At 41.1% G+C, this 22233-nt stretch overlaps 1 protein-coding gene across 1 annotated transcript in view; it reads right to left on the bottom strand.

Annotated features, from left to right (window-relative positions):
• PPARA (peroxisome proliferator activated receptor alpha) overlaps window positions 1-22233 on the bottom strand; it is a 952408-nt gene that overhangs the window by 562117 nt on the left and 368058 nt on the right. The window contains exon 2 of the mRNA XM_044088095.1: window positions 16287-16356. The gene's annotated coding sequence lies outside the window, so the exon portion shown is untranslated. The remainder of the gene's footprint in view (window positions 1-16286; window positions 16357-22233) is intronic.

Raw genomic sequence — 22233 nt, 5'->3', positions numbered from 1 at the left:
ATGAAATTGATAATCATCAAACTTTTGTACATCCTATAGATGAAGCTTAAAAGAAGCTATAATTTACAAAAAAATGTCTATGACTCACACAGTGCTGGTCTGTAGAGACATCTGCAGCTGCTTGGAGTGCATAAATATTTTAGGAGGAAGGGGCTAAGGATCTGTGCTACTGAGGAGCAGAACTTTGTCAGGCATGCATCCTTCACCAACATGAGGACACAAATGTCAGAGAAATGAATAAACTGAAGTGTTCCAAAATCTAAAAGGCTGTCTGAGAATTCTAGAAATTTGGGCAGCAATTAACTGGTATGCAAGAGCTGGCCCTCTTAATGACTGGAACTGTGCCAGTCACTTTTTGGGTGGCAGACATGTAGTTAGCAATTAACCAGAAAGTTTAGGACATGAGTTACAGGGACAGGAGCTATAACAGGACAGCCAGATTAAGCAGCTGAATGTCAGTGTAGTCAGTTTCAGGCCCAAGTTACAGCAAAACAAGAGAGAGGAGCATAATGACAGTGGAAAAGCTGTATGATCAACAGAGTAACTAGGAACCGAAGAGAAAGGATGAGATAATGTTAGGGAGATGGAGGGAGAAAAAAAGATGGAGCCAGTGACAGATCAGAGAACGAGACTGAAAAGAACAGCAAGATTTAACAGTATCAGGCAGTTTCTGTGAAACACTCACCCTGACATTAATATTAAGAAATACAGGAAAGTACAACTTTGAAGTGGGAAAAGAAAAACTGCACCTGTATTCTGCAGAAGACTCTGAGAAGACTCCGAGCAAGAAAGCTTAACACCACAAATGAGAACTCTTAAAAAATTTTCTTTAGAACCACAGCACAGTAATCAGACATAAGGCCCATTTCAGCATAGTGTGCATGTTTGGGTGTGCACACGCGCATGTCTCTGCTTGTCTCATTCTCTGTGGTGTCGCTCTCTCTCTCAGGCAGTTTTGACTTGTATGATCATTATACTACTAATTCATGTACAGAATACTAAGATATTGGAGCATAGAGGTAAGGTATCTTTCATTGGACCAACATGGGTTTTGCAATTACACCAGGTGTTAACTTAACACCCAAATAAGGGTACCTGTTGGCTCCAAATATTGAGTACTTGACTTCCTAAACCTATGTTGATCCAATAAAAGGTATTACTTATGTTCCAGTGTTTTTATGATATCTGTTAGTGGAACAGCGCAGTATTTCTTAATTTATAGATATGTGGATTGTAATACTTAGAAGATACTTAAAAATGACTGATGTGAAAGTTAAAAAAATAAGTTATGTACTTACCATAACTTTCTGTCTGTGTTGACCATTTTCATTCCTCCTCAACCTGTGGGTTTTGGATCTGACTCGGGCGCTTTCTAAAGCTTAGGCTCTAAAGCTCGAGTTCCTCCCCTATCCACAATGCCTCATTCCCCAGATCACCTCAGAACGAGTTGGCTACTAATATATTTTCAAAGTATATCGATATATACAATAATGTCCATAATATCAGAAAGGCACTAAAAGAGGTAGGGTAAAGATCAGGAGATCAACGAGGAACAGAGGTTCCTATTAAGTACATCCGTCAGGGGTTTCACTTCATAATACTAAAATATCAAAGCACTAAAAATGAGAAAACTTCATAATATGGAAGCTCAAAATACTGAAACTCAAAATCCTGAATTTCAAAATACTGAAAACAGATAAGATACATATACTGACTGTAAACAACAAAAATCTAATTACATTCTTTCAAATATAAGCAGGGGGCAAGCCCCCCTGCACCCCTACACCCCCTGCTACTTAAATATATCAACTCCAAGATTGTACTTAGTGTAGTGACGTGCAATCTTGGAGTTGATATATTTAAGTAGCAGGGGGTATGGGGGCGCATTGGGGCTTCCCCCCTGCTTATACTCGGTGGAAAGTAATATGATTTATCTTGTTTAAACTCAGTGCATGTAGGCTGTGTGTTTTCAGTATTTTGAGTTTCAGTATTTTGCGTTTTTAGGATTTTGAACTTTCAGGATTTTGGTTTCAGTGTTCTGAGTTTCAGTACTGTGGTATTTCAGTATTATGAAGTGAAACCCCATCAAGTCATTCATAAGATGGATGGGGGAGGAGGGTCATAAGGCTGAGGAAGAATGAAAATGGACAACAAAGATGGAACGTTATGGTAAGTACATAACTTCTTTGTCTGATGTCATTTTCATTCTTCCTCCACTTGTAGGAGTCCAATCCAGGATGGCCTTCATGAGAGGATATTCCATAGCACTACAGAATCAAAGTCAGCTCTATTTCTAGAGATAATGTCCAGTTTATACTGGGAAATAAAGGTGTGAGAATTTGACCAAGAAGCAGCTGAACAAATATCATCAATCGAAACTTTTGCCCAAAAGGCTTGAGAAGTTGCTATTGATCTAGAAGAGTGAGCTTTGACTTGCTTAGGTATAAACAAACTAAATGCAGTCTCTTAACCATTTAGCTAAAGTGGTCTTAGCAACTGGTTTACCTTTTCTGACATCCAAAAAAGATGAAAAGCTGGTTAGATTTTCTGAAAGATTTAGTTGTGTTTAAATAAAAGCACAACTGTCTGTGAACATCTAACAGACGAAGAGTACATTCCCCTTTGTTTTGGTAACTGGAAAAGAAGACTAGTAAGTTGACAGACTAGTTAATGTTGTTCTCTTTAGCAACTTTGGGTAGAAAGGATGGGTTAGTATGCAAGGTTACTCTGTCTTTTTGAAAAATGAAATATGGATATTTGCAGGAGAGAGTTTGCAATTCAGATACTCTTCTTGCAGAAGTGATAGCAGTTATAAAAATAGTCTTCCATGACAGGAATTTCAAATCTAGTTTGCCTGTAAAATCATAGTTAGGGCCCAGGGAGGTGTTGGATCTTTAACTGGAGGGCGAAGTAGGAAAGTACCGCTGAGAAAAGCCTTACACAATTTAGATGAAGCTAAAGATGAGGAATTTTCTCCAATATGATAATTTAAAATGGCTGCTAATTGTACTTTCACAGTAGAGTGGCGTGCCACATTATGGAAAATATGAGAAGGAAAACCTAGAACTGCTGGAACAGGAGCAATAAAAGGATCTAACTGCTTCTTTTGAGCCCATATAGAAAATCTTTTCCATTTGCTCTTATAGATTCTCCTAGTAGATGATTTTGTGGGAGGAGATCAGAATACTTTGGACCAGGGATGAAAGCCTGGAAAATCTAGCGATGATTGGAATTGGAGAAACTATGCAGTTAGTTTTAGGCCTGGGAGATGAGTTTGCCCTGATGGATGGGACAGCAGATCTGGACATGGTTCTAGTGTCCACAGAGGTAAATCAGATAAGACCAAAGGAAGGTGAACCAGATTTGCCAAGGCCAAAAGGGAGCAATTTGCTCTTCAACCTGAATGCTTTCTGAAAAAATTTGGGGATCAAGGGAAGAGGTGGGAAAGCATAAAGTAGACCCAGAGGCCATGGATGGACTAGAGCATCTCTGGATGACTATCCCTGAGGTGGGAATCAAGGCAAAGAACCTGCTGCATTTGTCGTTGTGGGGAGATGCAAAGAGATCGCAGCAAAGCTTCCATTTCTGGAAGATCATGTTTGCCACTGACTGACTCAGAGACCACTTGTGAGGCATCAGTAAGAGTCTGCTGAGCCTGTCCCCTAGGATGTTGCGCTACCCAGGAATGTACATTGCAATCAGAAAGCAGTTGGTAGAGAACATCTACTGACACACTCTCACTGCTTCTTGACAACAGGGAATCCGAGTCCCCTTGTTTGTTGATGTACCATACTACTGACATATTGCCCGTTTACATCGCAATAGTCCCTAGAGGAAGAAAGCTGTGAAGTGCCTACAGTGCCTGTAGGACCACCCTGATCTCCAGGACATTGCTATGCATGTTGGTCTCCTGTGACATCTACATGCCTTGGTCCATCCGATCTACGAAATGCCGCCCTACCATACCTGGGAGGTGTTCGTGGTTAATGTGGCACTGAGGGGGAGAACTAAAGGGTGTCCTTCTTGAATCTCCAGAGAACAGAATCTTTGCACACTCATGATAGTTTGATCAGGTAGCTTAGAGGGTGTTGGTGCAAAGACCACTGGACTGCTAATGTCCACTGCAGAATTCTCATATGTAGATGTGCTGTTGGTAACAGGGTTATGGTAACAATCATGGAGTTCATGGCTTTGAGTACTAGTTTTGCTGAAGGAGCTGGAATTGCTAAAATCCGTCTAATATGTAGTCTTAGGGTCGAAATCCTGTCTGGAGGTAGGAAGGCCAAGGCTTTGATTGTATCCAGATGTGCTACTATGAAGTCTATGTTCTGAACCAGCTGTAAATTAGATTTTTGCATGTTGATGGTTATGCCCAAAGCAGGAGCTAGTTGTAACATATAGTCCCTGACTTGGACGAGTAAATGCCTGGTTGGCGCGGTTAGGAGCCAGTCATCTAGGTAAGGAAACACATGGAATCCTTGCAGTCTTAGATGAGGTGTAACTACATCCATGTACTTGGTGAACACCCTGGGGGCTGTGGTAAGACCAAAAGGAAGAGCTCTGAATTGAAAATGTCTAGCTCCCAGCCTGAAGCGTAGATACCTTCTGGAGCATCTGTCCATCTTGATGTGGTAGTACGCATCCTTCAGGTCTATTGAGCACATCCAGTCGTCCATTTGCAAAAGAGGTAGAATGGACTGGACCATGACCATCCTGAACCTAGAGTTCTTTACTGACTTGTTCAGGAATTTCAGATCCAAGATGGGCCTTAGGTCCCCTGTCTTTTTGGTAATAAAAAGAATCTTGAGTAAATGCCTGATCCAAGTTGATCTGGAGGGATCTCCTAGATGACTCTTTTTGGAGCAGCTTTGACATCTCCAATGTTGTGGCCTCCCTCTGACTGGGTGGAACATCTGAGAGAAAGCTCTTTTGTTTGGGAAGTTTTGAAAAGTAAATGTAGTTAATCTGGATATGATCCTTTGCACCCACCAGTCATTTCTGATGGCTACTGAGTGCAAGACTAAATGCCCCACAACTGCCTCCATAGAAAGACAGTTGGGCAACCTTTCAGGAGTGCTGAAAGGGTCTAACCGAGATAGAATATCAAGACCCCTGATTTTGCGGACTCCTTCTGCCACATGGCCAGTCTCTACCATTATAACTATTTCCCCCTTTGCCTCTGGGGGAAAATTCTCCCTGAGGTTCCTGAAAAGGACCCTGAGATTTCTTAAAATATATATTTTTTTTACCCATGCTGACTCCTTGAAAAGGATGTTTGTGGAGTAGAAAAACAGATTATGATGGCAGACAGGGTCTTTCCATCTTTCACAATACAGGACAGTGTGTCTCTAACACTGGTCTAAACGAAGACGATCTGTCAAAAGGAGCATTGACAAAAGAAGCCTGTAAAGGTTTCGCAAAGTTATACAGCCCCATCTAAGCATGCTGCCTAATGGCAATGCTGGAACCGGTGGCCCTTGAGTTACTCTCTACTGCATGGGAGATTAACCTCATGAATGCATTGGAAATTGAGTGTAGAGTGGCAAGTATGGAGAAGGACTTCCTTTCCCCATTGGACATGCACTCTGGACCAAGCTAGACAGTTCTTTGATAAATCCCTCTGTAGCCTACTAAAATGGGAAAGACGGTTTAAGGCTCATACAGTGACGATTGATGAGGCATAAATTCTCTTGCCAAATTTGACCATGGCCCTAGACTCCCTGTTAGGGGGCTGGACAATCGAGCTTTCTTGGACCAGCTCCTTCTTGGTGGCTGCCACAACAACCATGGCATTTACTGGGATTCTGTTGGTCCAATGGGGTCAGTCAGAGGGAGCAATAAGGATCTTGTATGCACATTTGTGGACAGGTTCTACAGTGTGTGTGTGTTCTTCCATGCTCTGCTTGATACCAGGTCGATAAGTGCATCAGCATGGCAGGGCACCCAAGATGTAGATGGGCTGGACACAAAAGCCTCCAAGAACACTGTTTCCTTGGGGAAGGGTCTTGGGAAGACCGTACACCTTTATGGCACAAGATTTCTAAGATGTCTCCAAAAGACAGATCCTCTGGGGATCCTTCCCCTTCCTCAAAATCGGTGTCTTCTGTAATGGATTCTTCTGGGGAATCCAGGTGCCTCCATTTGTACCTTCTCTTCCAGGAAATCTCCTCAGTGGGGTGATCCACCTTTGGAACCCCGTATCTCTCCCAGTGTTTCCCTGGAAGTATCTGAAGGCATTGCTGGGCTGGCTGTCTCAAGGGTGGCAGTGGTGAGATTTCAGAGACAGTATCCATGGGGTTGAGGAATGCATTCAAATGACTGGCAGCTGGGGATCTCCTGGGCAAGGAGAGAACCCCCTCCACCACCTCAAAAGTGGAGGGGGCTGTAGATGCTGAAGACTATCGCCCCGGAGCCGAAGCTACTGGGACACAGGATCCCTGAGCCCACCCAGCCTTCTGCTCTTAGAGGGAAGTCGGGGCCAAGCTGCTGAATGCCGATGCTCTAAGGGGAAGTGATGGTTCTGAAAACCTCAGAATCGAGGTCAACCCCTCGGAGCCAACATCGAGGCTTCAGCTCTGAGAGCTACTCTGCCCTGGAGCAGTTGGAGCTGAGTGAGTCAGGGAATGTGTCTGAGTTGAAGAGAAAATCAGTATCGACTCCGACATATCAACTCTTGGAACCTTCGGATCCAAGGGCTCTGAAGCAGGAGGTTGGATCAGGGAAGGATCTAATGGTCTGAAAGGTGATTATCTGCCCACGGACCCAGTAGGAGACAGAGCTAGTTAGACCCCCACCTGGATCTATGTCTGAAGGAACTGCCTCATCAATCTGTCCACATCTTATTTACAAAGGCTATGGGAGAACCTGACAGATGATGCAGTAGAAGGTGGCCTGGATGTAGTCTTGGGGGATGTTTCTTTAAGGGGAGACCCTGTGGTTGGAGATGGAGGCTCTGAATGGAGTGGGGATCGGACTCGAGGAGACAACTGGGCAGACTTACCCGGATCCAAGGGTTTTGGATCCGATGCCCTAGGAGCCCTGGCTGGAGGCTCATCAGATGAAGAAGAGGCAGACTTTCCTGGGGAATGTTTACTGTGTTCCCGGGTGTCTCTATGCTTTTTAGAGGGGTGTTGAGCCCCTGATGTGGAAGAACCTACAGATGGAGCTGAAGGAGGTAGGAGGCGCTTCAAAATAAGTTTAATTTTCCTATAAGCCAGTGCTCTCTAGTGAAACCCCTTGCAAATGGAGCAGGAGGCTTCAAGGTGAGCAGGGCCGAGACAATATACACACTCACTGTGGGCATCAGATAAGGGATCTTGTGTCCACAGGAGTGCACTTTTGAAAACCTAAAGGCTTATCTTACATTTTTTTAAAGTTAAGTAGAAAAGGAGAGAGGAAATGAAAATAACTCCCGCCAAAGAGAATGGCCAGCGATCTCTACTTCAAAAAGAAAAAATGTAAAGATTTTTTTTTTTTTTTACAGAGAAAAAAGGTTAGGAGATAAGAAATTAGTAAATTAAAAAATAACAAAGAAGAAATTACGGATTTAACTGTCAATCTCCAATGGAGTGTGAGCAAGCAGATCATGATGCTTTTCCTATGAGTGGCAAGTGAGATCCGAGGTAATCTGCTGGAATGAGGCATTGTGGGTAGGAGATGAGCTTGAATTTCGGAGCCTAAGCTTTAGAAGCGGCTGAGTCGGATCCAAAACCCACAGGTTGAGAAAGAATGAAAATGACAACATCACATACAATTTTAAAATGACATAGTACAAATCAGACCAGTAAGGTTCAAAAGAATACAGATGACATGTGACAGTTACCTAGCATACCTCAAACCTTGTACAGGGTTAAAGGCTTCTGTCTGTAGTAAACATTTAAAATGAATTTCACAAAAAATAAACATCATTTGACTTGTGTTGTGATACTAGGGAGGCTGACCTACCATGCCTTGGAATGAATAAACAGAAAGGGGATTAAAGTATACAACTATTAGTATAACTGCCGCGGTGGTGCAGCGGTAGCATTGTTACCTTACAGCAAGAGGTTCTCCTGTTCGATTCTCGGCTGGAGTGCGGGGACTGCCTTCTGTGTGGAGTCTGCATGTCCTCCCCATGGTTGGGTGGGCATTTCGAAAGACATGAGAAAATGGGCGTGCCTTCGTTGAAGGTTGAATGTCGAGCTGGCACCTAGGCGTTTGTGAAAATCTACTGCCAATCATTAGCAGACTGGAGTTCTGCTGTGGCAACCCCTAACTGGGAAAAGACAAAAAGACAACAGAACAGTATAATCCCCCCCCCATTTTGAATCATACCCCACAATACTCTTAGTGGAACAAATATGGACAAAGTCGAAAATAATGGGTGGACAAAAACCCAAAAATAGGGACATATTTTAAATATTGCTGTTATAAACTTAGAAAGTTGCTACTAGAATAAAATGATTTGTGTTAGCGTGCATTTTCTGAAGACTGTGAAGTCTGAAACTCAAATAAGGGTCATTATTGTGTGACTTCATTCCTCAGTGATTTCCCAGAAAACCATAATTTTTTATGAACAACAGATGAAAAATATGAGGTGAAAATCTGGACAGTTGAGAAGTATGTTTTGAACACAGAGACTAATTTATTCTTTAGTGGACCTTTGACACTGCTGCCAATCATACTTTAGAATTTCTAAAATGGTGTAGGTTAAACATTAACTATGAGATATGTCTTTTGTAGCTAAACTATCAGTTAATTTTTAACTGCTGCTCCTAGTTAGAAAGTCCTTTTGGATACTTGTGTCTGAAGAACACAGAATGAATGATTCCTAATAACAAGCTGTTTGAAATGCTCCTTGATTCAGAATTACATTCCTGTCTCTTACAGTATTCATATTTCATTGCATTGAAATAATGACTTTACCATATTTTTGATGGCAGCATTATACTGAAAATTTCCCTATTATTCAGTGATCTAAAACTTATTGCTATTTCTGTTTGTGCTCTGGGCTTAGTGAATGGAAGAATCATTCTAGCAAATTACATTAAATAATGTCTGCAACACCATGAACACTGCAATCTACAAATCATAAGAAAAGAACTGCAGGCGAATGCTACTTGTGTAAAAGAAAGAAAGAAATGGCTATGTATTTTTCATCATTATTTATCTAGCAGCATTTGCATATAATCTAGATTTTGAATTGTATTCTTTCTTTCTCTAATGCATTACTCCATAGGAAAACAAACAATGATCTGTACTGAAATTACCTTGTACGTACCAAATCTGGAACAGTTAAGACTTCAAGACTGTTACTAGTTTAGTTCACAGATAACAATAAACAAACAAACAAATGATAGCTACTATTGTTGTACTTTTTTGGTTGCAACTCCTTGCCTTCACTACCTGCTGATCATCGACCTATCTTGGTCCATCAGCCTATTTGCTCCATTTACTGAGTGACAGTCAACCAAGAGGGGTCATCACACAGGCAGCCATCAGCAGTGGTTTGAGCACTTTTCACAATCTATAAGCAACCAACATGGTGTCAAGGAAGTATGTGCAATGGGCTGTCCACAAAGGATGTTACCTCACTTCCATGAGAGGAGTTGCCTTCAAGCAGTCCTGCCCCGGGCCCCGCATGAGTAGTGATCTCTCAACTCCACCAGGGAGATCACCCTGCCCTGTGTGCCTGCGAGTGTGTACCATCCCTTCCCTCCCTGCCTCTCTTCCCCAACAGAGGTGAGCAGACAATGCCCTTTTACTCCTCACCCTCCATGCCTGGCTCCTCCATTGCAGAGACTGCTAACTAAACCCTAGTTGCCTGGATCACCATCATGGAGTCATGGACAGAGAGCTAATGTATTTGTTAAAATCAATTTAATACAGACAACTCAAACATCAGAAGTAGGTTGTCATACAGCATTTATGTCCTTTTAAAAAATATATTGTTTGGAGTTTCTGAATCTTTACTTCTAGGGAAAGAAAGAATATCAGTGATGCATCTAACTACAGATTTGGAAGTAGCAGATTAATTCCTTCGTTTACATTTGTCCATACGAAATCTCAACTCATCTCACTGCTCAGTAAAAAATAAATAATTTCAAATGAGTATGCCATTGGGCATATATAGCTCACCGCGAACCAGCTCACTGTTGATGACAGGCAGTATTCTGCATTCAGTTAAAGTGGGATTAAGACGTGAATTGGAATGCTCAATGTAGCAGCCTCTATGTTCTACAAAGGAGTGTCATATTTATCAAGGTGGATAGGTTTCACAGCACTGAAGACTGCATGCCCTGGATTGCCACAGCATAGTAAGTGCTTGGGAAGAAAGCACACTGACAGAAGGGTCATAGCATCACAGATTGGGGACACTTTTGTGTAGGGATGTTGAAAACAGTTGTAGGGATCACAGTGTATAGTAGAGATGCATAGTGCAGCATGGTGTGTACCCTGTGTCACTATCATTACCTTTCTGCACATGTTGTGGAGGAAAATGAATGATGAGTATGCCAACATATACCACTGAGTTGCACACGCACACACACACACACACACACACACACACACACACACACACACACACACACACACACATGTGCATTTGTTGTTGTGCATGCTTTTGTAAGATATGGTACACAGTTTCAAGAATACAGACTGATGCTCACAGTACAAAGATGGAAGATCAGTATTTAGGAGTTGGCACCACATTTCCTAAACTCTGCTGCATACCCTGGTTTCAATACACACCCTTACTTAGAGATCATTGCTTCCAGCTCATTATGTCTTTGACTAAGGGACATCACTATCCTGCCAATTACAGTTCCCAGTTGGACTGTTCTGCAGCCAGTGCAGCCCACACTTGTACATGTCACTGCAGCAATAGTTCTGCTGTGGGTTATCAGCAGCAGAAGTGATTTACATGAGAATGCAGTAATTTGCTTCCTTTCTTGCTCATTAAATTTGCACAAGCCTATCTATATGCATGTAGTGCTCCAACTATATATTAGTGTTTACATGTGTATGTATTGGCTGCCTGTGTGCTGCTGTACTGTGTCTTAGAGGTCTGTCTTATGCACTGGATGTTGCTAGTGAGAGTAATTGCCTTGCAATGCCGCTGTTCTGGCTTCTCTTTGACTAGTAGATGTTGATGATTATGTTGTTATGCAATATCAGATGACAGCTGTGGTATGCAATATTATCTCTGAACTGCATTAGCCCTTTTGTGTTGTATTTTTCTGCTGAATATGGGCTGTACCACATCTGCTTACTGGTATGCAGTACCACAGCTTGGTAGTTTCGTATAAATCATGTGAAGGTGCTGCTAGGGCCCACCATCCATCCATCCATCCTTACTTGTTGGGAGTTCCCTTCAAGTCAGTCATGTCTGACTTGCTCATTAATTGTTGGCATCGTAAGTGACATTTTTTACTGTCATTTCTTGAACTGTAAGAAGAATGCTATCTAGTAGCTAGAAGTGAAGTTGCAGGCTCAAGAAGTAGGTGTAGTTATATATCAGTCTAAAACTAAGAGCATTCTTCCAAAAACAGGACAAGTTGAGAGGTCTGACACTAGGAACTTTGACTGATGGCTACTATGATTGGATTGGAACACAGGTAACTGATTAAAGCTCACAGAAGTAACTATGTATATCCAACACATAGTCCTATACACCATTTTCCAGGTATAACTTTATTATTCATTGCTGACCATTAATACCATTCACTGAGAATTGCAATCTGTCAATATCAGTACATAGCCTGGGCTACAGCAGTGTTTATGGTAACCGGGGAGAGAACAACCAAGTAATGGGTATTGGTACAGCTGGCAGAGGCCTGATACATTGCCATGCATAGGGCCCCACTTGTCCATGGCCCAGCTCTGTTAGCTACAGGTTATGCTGCAACAATACAGCTTTATTAGCCATTCAAGTAGGTCAAACCTGCACTGAGTGACATCAGTGGGGTTAGCTACTTTTGATGACATAGAGGACATAAGGAGGTCAAAAATAAGATGTAGTTGTCCTCCAGGTAGGTCTGGATTGTGTAATATAGTGTAAACATGTTACATTTTAGCATTACTGCAGTACTTTCTTTACAGCCCCCAGCAACTGCAAACAGGTTGACATTTCTCAGGTCTTATAGCTTGCATTATTTCGACTGATGTTTAGAACCTTCTTATCTTTAGCTTATATTATGTGGTCATATTGCACATCACTGTGACACATTCTTCTCTAGAAGATTAGATTTTAAGGAATTTCTGCATTTAATTAAAAGCTACTTCTCTGGGAATTAGTGCAGAGGACTAAATCTCTAACTTGTTAATCAGCTGCTCCATGTGGCAAGGGTGCAAGCTTTGAATCTTTCCACCTTCATTTACTCACTGTATGATATTGAGCAAGTCACTTAATTGAAAAGTACTTTGGAGTAATTGGGAATTTGGGCTAAGTGCCTTAAAGGTCTCCAGTCTACATGTCTAGTAACTTTGAACCTGTTGTTATTGTTTGCCAGCCATTCCATATTGCACAGCTGATCTAGTTTGGGGACTATTTAGGCAATATCATCAGTACACCTTTTTAATGCAACACAGGCAATTTAGTATTTAACAGCAGCAAGCACTGAAATGCAAGGCTGTTTATCAGCAGCCTCTGCATTAGTAATAGCTCTCTTAACAAGGAAATTGTCAGATGACTTTTACTTCTGCAGAGATTGTGCACATGGACTTGGCATGTGTTATTAGATGGTTAATATTTCTTATGCTCTCAAATACTTTTTCTACTTAAACTGTGCTATACATGGCTGGATTTTATGGTAAGAAGCTAGTGATCCTTATACAATTCCATATAGTTAATTCAAAGCTATCAATAAAGTGCCTGTAATTCACTGGCAGAGTCAATGGCATAACAGTTAGCACACTGGTGTTTGATGCAGAATGCTATGGTTTCTATTCCCATGCCATGGAGTGCTGACATTGCAGTGCAGCATAAGGGGGATACTGTACTCCTGAGTGTGTCATCCTTTGGATGAGATGTTAAACCAAGGTCCAATCTGCTGGAGTTGGTGGTAGCTCAAGTGCATGTAAAAGATCCCACAGTGCCTATCAAAAAGAGTAGGGGATGTTCTCCGATGCCTGGCCAAATTTCTCCTTGTAATATAAAGATCCCCTTGGATCTTCCCTGGAAAGAGGCCACTAGTCTAGTGGGACTAACTTAGTCAACAAAGGATAAATAAAAATTTCTTCATAACAATAAGGGGTCAACACAGTTAACGTGCTATAACTGCTGGTAGGGGTGTTGGTCTCTCTGTGAAAGAAAATATATTTATGCTCTTATCATCTGGTCATTTTTAAACAGTCTTTAATCTGGTTTTGCAGGACTACTGTGTGTGTGTGTGTGTGTGTGTGTGTGTGTGTGTGTGTGTGTGTGTGTGTGTGTGTGTGTGTGTGTGTGTGTGTGTGTGTGTGTGTGTGTGTGTGTGTGTGTATGTGTGTATGTGTGTACGAATTAAGTTGGAATAGGGGTTGAGGATGGATGGACTTTGGCTACTGTGTTATTTTTTTAACACCGGACATCTGAGAAGGATGCAGTCAACAATGTAGCTATAATTGCTGGCTTTGGGGATGTCTATGGATAAAAATGACCCTGATGAGATTATAAACTTTATTAGTCTACCTTTGCAGAACTAGTGTGAATTTGTGTAAATCAAATTTGAATACTTTACTGTGGCCATTTTTATCACAATCGGATTTGATATATACACAGTCGATAAAGTGGCAGTAATTGTTGACAAAGGATACTGATGAGTTATAATGACAACAGACCGAGTAGGCATTTTTTTTACTTGAAATGTTCTGAGTGAATACTTTTGTCACTACTGGTTCATATATTTTTTCACTACTGACTGGAAAAATGTTCAAAACTACACATTTAAAATACATTCTAACAAATGTTATTGTATTAAACAAGAAACTTAATTTAAAATAATCAGGAAGGGGAATCAAAGAACATATGCATTTATGTATGGCCCCAAAATGCATGCAGAAGCAGGTATGGTTTGAAAACAGGGTCCAAAGTATACTGCATCTGCCACTGGCCAGATTAATTTTCAATTAATATAAGTTTTAATGCATTTGTAATGAAAGTTTTAATATATTTTCAATGAATGTGAATGTGACAATGCGTGATACTGCCAGTTATGACAGAAGAAGTAGAGCAGTGGATGTGTAAAATATGCCAACAAGGCTAGCTGGAATTTTGTAAAGAATTATATGTCATTTGTATAGCAAACTGATTTGTACAGGTGTTTTTGTTGAAAAATGTATTTGTAAAGCTGCTTGTGTTAGAGATGTACCAACAGTGTGTCCTGCTGGACAGAAAAGAAATATACATTTATATCCAGAGGATACTGGAAGAGAAGAGGTTAATCTCAGTCCAGCTAACTTTGAAAAATAGTAAGAAATTAAATTACTTAATTTAGGCTATAGAGATTGTATCTTACAGTTCTAACTGCAGCCACAGACTAATTGCCTATGACAGAAAATGGTGTATTAGCTCCTGTAGGAAGAGTGGAAGCGTTTTATGGTTTTAGAGCTTCCAGATGCTATAACACATCTCAGCAAAGCTCTATTTGTGTGTGTGGTAACATATGTGCTAAATTCCGATTCAGTTTCTAGCAATGGGGATAGAATGGGAAACAGAAGTCAGATGGCCAGATGTATGTGATGTCATTTAATAATCTAGGAAAAAATTATGCTTTAATGCCAGATGAGGGAGAAGTCTCAAAGCAGTTTGTTTCTTGGAACCTGATGTAGTCTCTCACCCACTTCATCTTGCCTTGCTCTAGTAAATGAACCAGGGAACAGTAATTCTTTGGATCAGTTACGAAACTATAGTGAGATAAGTAAAGTACTGTTTTTCTGTATCTGTGTGAATCTCTTCATTCGTGTTATTTTAATATTTCCTGTGATTGAAACTCTGATGTTGACTGTAAATACATACTTCATATTTTCATGTTCTTTCATTCTTTATTATTAAATATATTTAAACTTTTAACTGTCACTGGTCCTTTATCGAATATTTTAACTTTTTGAGAGTACTTATATCTATTTGGTGACTCTGTGGCCACCCCTGAAAGCTTTACTACATTGGTCGAAGACTACCATTTGTATTAATATTAATTTCACTCATTAATATTGGGTACCCTTGTAAGAGCCTTAGAGTAGCTGGCTTTGTAGTGCATGGTGACAGTAACTAACTTTTAGTCTGGGCAGAAGGGGGCATAGTTAGTAAATCTGTGCCAGACTTTTCCAGAGGTGTGTGTGTGTGTGTGTGTGTGTGTGTGTGTGTGTGTGTGTGTGTGTGTGTGTGTGTGTGTGTGTGTGTGTAAATCAAATCTCCAAGCGTGTATGTGTCAGGGATGCAAAGCACTGGTTTCACAGAGAGGGTGCTGGAGGAGTTGGCTTGGACACTTGGCTGAGGACTCAGTTCTACAGCTGTGCCAGTGGGGAGTCTCACTGGGGCCCTGGAGAGACAATGAATCCAGAACCTGGACTGAGTGTGTTCCCTGTGTGCTCTTAAGGGAAACTGTGCTTGATGCAGAGAGCTGCATCTGTAAATACTGTGTGCATCTCTTTTTGTTCCAAGTGAACGTCCCTTTCCAGTGTCAGTGGTGAGGATTCAGGCTCTTTGATCACTGGCCCAGAGATTGGATGTCACACTGAGTTTCAATGAATTTTCAAAAAATGTGAATTTCAAGGGTTGAGAGGTTTACTCTTGCTCAAGTTATATCTGTTGTCAAGTGAAGAAAGTTTACTGTTGCTCATGCTAAGTCAGTTCTCAATATGATACTTTTGTTTTGTTTAGCAAATGGCTATCAGTGTTTGTGCATGTATGTGATCTAAAAATCTGAAATATAAGTTTTAAATTAAATCTAAATTTCTGTAATCATTCTAAAAGTAAAGAAAATAGTATGCACACTGACAGGCTTGAGTAATGTTTATGGTAATTGGGGAGTGACAGACAAGTAGTGGGACAGTGGAATAGCTGTGGACAGGGAGGTCCTGGTCCATTATTCTGCCTAGGATCATTTGACCATGATCAAGCTCTGCATGCGATTGGAAAGTGTATATATATATATATATATATATATATATATATATATATATATATATATATATATATTATGACTACCTCTTGTAATCCTATTAATATAAGTAACTGCGTAGTTCATTGTCAGCAACAGAGGCCTTCTGAAATATTTTTAACCTTTTCCTTTCTTTTCGCTCATGCATGACTGTGTACTACTTACCCACATATCTTCAGTTTCCAGGGTAATGGAGGCCTTCGTGGTCTTCTAAGTTCATGCTGCTCCTACTTTCCTAACAAAAATAAATAAATAAATAAATAAAAATAAACACATGAAAATAATACAGATTGTTTTGCAACATCTTTTCCAACACTGGTCTCATGAAAATATTCATAACAGGTAATGGTACACTTCTCAAAAATGTTGCCTGCTGTTCCCCATTTACTGTTTGGTTCACACAGGAATCAGCAGTCTTGAATGTGGCCCAGTAAGTTCTAACCCCTCTTGAACCACCCACAACTGAAACACCTATCCTTAGTACACAACTTTTCTATGATTTACACCAAGTGTCCCTTTTTTGCACATTCAACATTTCACTATATCAACACTACTGTATTTGGCAAACCTGCTGCTAGAAATAACTCTTCTTCCAAAGTAATGTGAAAATGGTGAAAATGTCTCATCTTACTGTGGACAGAGAGTTTCCATTAGTAACATATTTCTCTGTATCTCCAACTTTATTTAGACGCATCAGTTGGGCTACTCATTTACTCCCCATGGAAAAATCCACTTTTGATCACTCAAACCAGTCCAGCTCTCTGCAGAAAAATTAACCTTCATGAAGATTTACTACTCTTGCACATACAAAATCTCACTTAAACAGTTAAAAAACGTACACAGCATAATAATGCAGATACAGTAAAAAAATTATATAAATACTGCCTTTACCTTAGTTGGCTTATATGTACCTTGAAAAAGCAGTTAAATTACAGCTTTCACCCAAACCGTGTACCCAACAGGTATCCACTGTAAGTAATCAACAATTATCCTCTACTAATAAGGTCTGGCATGGACATAAAGGAGACAAAAAGTACAGTTCTGTAAAATCTTACCGTAACAGTAGATGTTCTTCTCTTCACTTTTGCAGTATTCCTCACCTTAGGGATCTCCTGCTTAGAATGACCCAGTGTACGGCTAGTATACCAGACCTTTAGATCTTGAATGTGCTGTATGTCGCACACATGTTTCCCGTACAGGACATATGGACGCTGTTATGCAGAACTGAATTGCTGCAGTAGAGAACAGCCTCCATAAGACAAAGGAGGCTATGCACATCTTGTTGTTGTTTCTTTCGGCTTTTCCCGGTTTGGGGTCGGTCATCTATAGGGAGAAAATGTAGATGGAAAAGGAGGTAACCCTCAGCCAGGAGGGTAACCAAAGCAAAGCACAAAAGAAAAAGGGAGGATGGAAGGAGGAATTGAATAAGATGTATCGGCAGCATCACAGCTGCAATTGATAGAGCGGTGAACCACCTGAGAGGCAGAAACAGAAAAAGCAGAAGACTTTTCTTCAGAATCAGGGAGAAAAAAACTGACAGGCCTGGGCAATCAATGCCAAAATATATCTGGTCATGTGGGTCAGGTAATTAATTGCTCTAAAGACCAAGGTGGCAGCAGTATAAACCATCTTTCCATCCTCTCCATCGCTCTGCTCTCTACTGTCCTTCTCTTAATGCAGAACCTTGGTAGAGGGCAAAAGCTTAGAAGGCTTGTCAGAGGAGACTGACACCACAGCAAAATCAGCAAAAGGCCATTTAAACAGGAATTGACAATCCTCAGGAATCTTGTAGAACCTATCACTTTTCTTGGGAGCGAGAGGCTGAGAATCAAGAGTCTTAGAGGCTCCAATTCAGGTTCACTATGCCCTTTAGGAGGAGCTCAAATCTAAAGGGGAATAGGCACAGATACCCCTTGTGGAGGCTTAAGGGTCACTAAGGCATTAAACAGGACCAGAGCTGCCATTTCCTTTGAGGGTCCATAGGATGTACAGAAGAATGTTTGGTCTTTTGCTTTTCTTGGGATGTCAGCTCTGCCAAGATTCAATCAGAGTACCTGGCACCTCTTCCCTGACCAGAATCTGTGGAATCCCTCTAGGTCCCTTCCAAGACAATCAACTGTGGTTCCCCCTTTATATCCAGAACAGATGCCCTGCAAAGCCTCAAAAGATGTGCGAAAGGAAAGATGTATGTCGGCCTCCAAGAGGGTCATGGCAGAGGAATCAACTGTCGACAAAGGATAGCCTACAGAGCTACAGCCCACTCCTAGGGAGACGTCTGGTGGAGGCAGGATGGTAAAATATTCCGGCCAAGATTTCTTGACTTTCTTCTTGCTTAACAGTCGTACCTTGGGGCTAACTGGTTCTGCCATGCTACCCTGGGCTGACCATACCTTACAAATACTACAGGAAGTATGGTCGTGGGAAGCACCCAAACATGTTTGTGAAGATCCTTATGGGAAATCTGCCTCCCACACTGACATTTTCCCTTTTTGGATGACATGAACTCCAGGTAACCAACAACAAAGAAAAAAAGACACCAATGGAGCACTAAGCCGATGGCTATGTATCAGCACAGCAAAGGGTTTTCAGACCAATGATCAATGATGGCATTTTGGGTAACTGCATTTGTACGTCACCTTTATGCCCTATGTCATGTATAGGGATCATACGTGTGACATACGGTGCATTCAAGATCTAATGGCTTTAGTATACTGGCCAAATGTTGAGGTATCCTAGGCAATAGATCCCTAAAGTGAAGAATACTACAACAGTGATATAGAAGGACATTCTTTCATTCAGATTTGAGAAATACAGTCAGAAAATGCAGGCACAGTGCTCAGTTATAACCATCACATAATAGTTATGATAAAAACTATGTTTGGAGGAAAGGGTATGTAGGAGTGGGTTAGGCATTGTCAGGAGCCTGTCTGGCTCAGAGATCAGCAAAAAAAAAGAAAAACAATAAAAGGGTAAGAGAGGATGAGGGGAGCTTAGAATACCAGTCTAGGAACTAAAGATGGGAATGCTTCAGTTCATTAAAACAGTATGGACTGACTAGGACCTCTGGAATTACTATATAACTGTAGCCTCCAATCAGGTTTCATGCCACATGAATGGAGAAAGGTGACAGTCATCCCTCTGCACAAAAGTGGGCCATCTACAGACCCTGGAAATGATTGACCCATAAGTCTCAGTAGTCTTATATGTAAAGTATTGGAAATAAGTATCATGGAGATAATTGATAGAGCTAAAGTAAACATCCAGACACTGGACCCAACCTAGCTTGGTTTAGTCAAGGGCAGATCATACCTACCCAACCTGGTGGACTTCTTTGAGAAGGTCACCAAAGCAATGGATGAGGGAAAAATCATTGACACTGCCTACCTTGACCTAGCCAAGGCATCTGACACAATACCCCACTTGGGCATTGCTGACAAACTCAGGAGGTTAGGTACAAATCATGGATAGCCAGATGGACAGGACCCAGGAAGTTAGAACTGGGGAGTGCACCTCTACAAAGAGGCCAGTCACAAGTGGTTTCCCTCCGGGATCAGTCCTTGGACTGCTCCTTTTTGGCATTTACTTCTCATATGTTAAAGGCCAATGTCAGTGGTCTCTGGCTGACTAAATTTACAGATGATTGCAAATTAGGAGCAGTCACAGTCACTGAATCTCACACTGACACAAACTTCTCCAGCTGGGGGTGACACAGACAAACAACTGGTGTCAGGGCTATGGACTAAAACTAAATGCCAAGAAATGCAATAATAGTATCCTTTGGGAAGTCATCCATCCCTCACAACTGTCACATTGATAACACACCTCTTAGAGTTGACTCAGTAGTCAGGGACTTGGGGACACACATAGATAGTAATCTAGCCTTTGACCATCATGTGTCTACAGTGGTGAGGAAATCATTCAATATTGCACACCTTATAAACAAAGGTATGGCATCTAAGTCCAAGGAAGTCATTGTTCCACTTTATTAGGCATTCATCAGACCTATCATTGAGTACAATGCTCCCTTTGGTATGTACCTAACCAGGCATATCCAAAAACTGGAATATCCACAGAGGTTCCTCACTAAAATAATACAGGCTGTAAGTAAAATGTCCTATGCAGACTGCCTCAAGGCCCTCTCTCTGTATTCTGTCTCTTACAGGCATTTGAGGGGAGATATATGCCTGGCAAACAGGGCATTGTCAGACCCCACCCTGAAGCACCTCCTGTATAGCCACAAAACAAACAGCACCAGAATTACCCTTTCTAAAGACTTAAACCTTGTCTGTGATATAAATAGGACTTGCTGGACAGATAAGTATGTATCCCAGAGACTAACTAATCTATGGGACTGGCTCCTCAACCATGTGAAGCAGAGATCCTCCCTAACCCAATTCAAGTGCAACTTGGACAATTGGATGGGAAACCGGAAATTCATCCCTGGTTTAGCACCTATGACTCTAATGGACACATGTAACCTGTAAATGGTTGATTTCCCAAACCCCTGCTTACTCTTATCAAGGGTATCAGAACTTGTCAGAGATTTGGGATGCATGGCTAGGCTTAAAAAGGCCCTTGTGGTTGTTAGCTTACTAAACACCTATGAACCTACATGTATGATTCTGAAGAAAGAGGTACATGAGGGAGGTAGGAATGAGGGAAGCACAGTGGACAGTGACAGAGAGAGAGAGTGTGGGGAGATAGAGTTAGGAGAAAGATACAAGAGATGGAGACAGTAGAAGGCAGAATGAACAGAGTAGTAGGACACGTGCTAGGCCTGAAGGAAGTAGGAGGTAGTTAATTTAGGACACTGTTGCAAATTGCTGAGGAGCAGTTAAGTTTGGATGATGGATTAGTACGGGCAGAACAGAGGAAGTGAAGAAGAGGCAGTGAAGATAGCTGACTAGGCAGGAAAGAACTTCAGAAAGAGATTAAGAGGGAACAGGCAGTAGGAAATGATTGACAGACTTAGCCAAAAGGGTAGCAGGAGGGCTAGTCAAGCAGAACTGCTGGGTGGGTAGAGAAGCAAAAACAAAGCTGCTATATAAAATAAGCAGCATACACCAAGTGACAGATGTACAATTTTGTATAAACCAACACAAAAGAGGAATAAATCTTAAAATTAAAAAAAAATGACAGAAACTTAAGCAGACAAACTCACTTTACGCGTATTCTTTCACCTCAGAGTCTTATAATTTAAAACTTCATGTCTTCTCCATCTTTGTAATTAAGTAATTAATTACCACCTTCCCCAATTTTAGACATCAGCTCAAGAAATTTGTACACAAAAGCGCTGCTTATAAAATTTTTCCTTCACAAATCATTGCTTAACTTCATAACACCATTATGCTCACTCTGTTGTCCCTCACTAAATTCACCTCTTCACCAAATGGTAAGACATCCACGGTACAATAATCCTTGCACCTCCCCTCAATGTGTCCTGTCATCTCCTCTGCAGTACCACTCAATTCCACTTTCCCATCCTCACACCAGCCTTACTGTTTTGTACTTCAGTTTCTGTAATACAATTCTTCAGCCATCTACCTTGTCATCCTACTATTTCTCATTATAGCTCAAATTCACCTACATTAACTCTGTAAAGAGAATCGTATATACCTTGATATTAGACTCCCTTCCCTGTTAAACAGGTTTCTACTATGTTGTTGTTATGTTTTTGAATGCTTAACGTTGTAGTTGTACTCCATCAATTTTGTAAACTTATTCTTTTCCTATTAATTTGTAAGTCTGACACAGCCCACCAAGATCAGTGCTCTTCTCCTTCAACAAATAACAAATAAAACAAATAATTACTCTCGTCCTGTTTCTGCTAGCTAGAAACTAAAATTTTACACATTTAACAGAGCTATACCTCACCTATGCATTTGAGTGTGCCATTAAAAATCTACAGTGCTATATAATAAACCCCTCACCCCAATACAATAAACTATCCCTACTGCAATGTATATAAACAAATAATGTGTAGTATCAGTACACAGTGAACCACCCAAGCAAGGGCACATGAGAATTCCCGTAGCCCACCCACTTCAGTTCTTCATAACAATGAACATAACAAGACCGAACATAGTCCAAACACTGGCATAATCCCAATTAT

The sequence above is a fragment of the Protopterus annectens genome, chromosome 11.part0 (assembly GCF_019279795.1).
Source record: "Protopterus annectens isolate FY-2018-M chromosome 11.part0, PAN1.0, whole genome shotgun sequence".
In the NCBI taxonomy this organism is placed as follows: domain Eukaryota; kingdom Metazoa; phylum Chordata; order Ceratodontiformes; family Protopteridae; genus Protopterus; species Protopterus annectens.
This window is presented reverse-complemented; position numbering and strand designations above follow the sequence as displayed.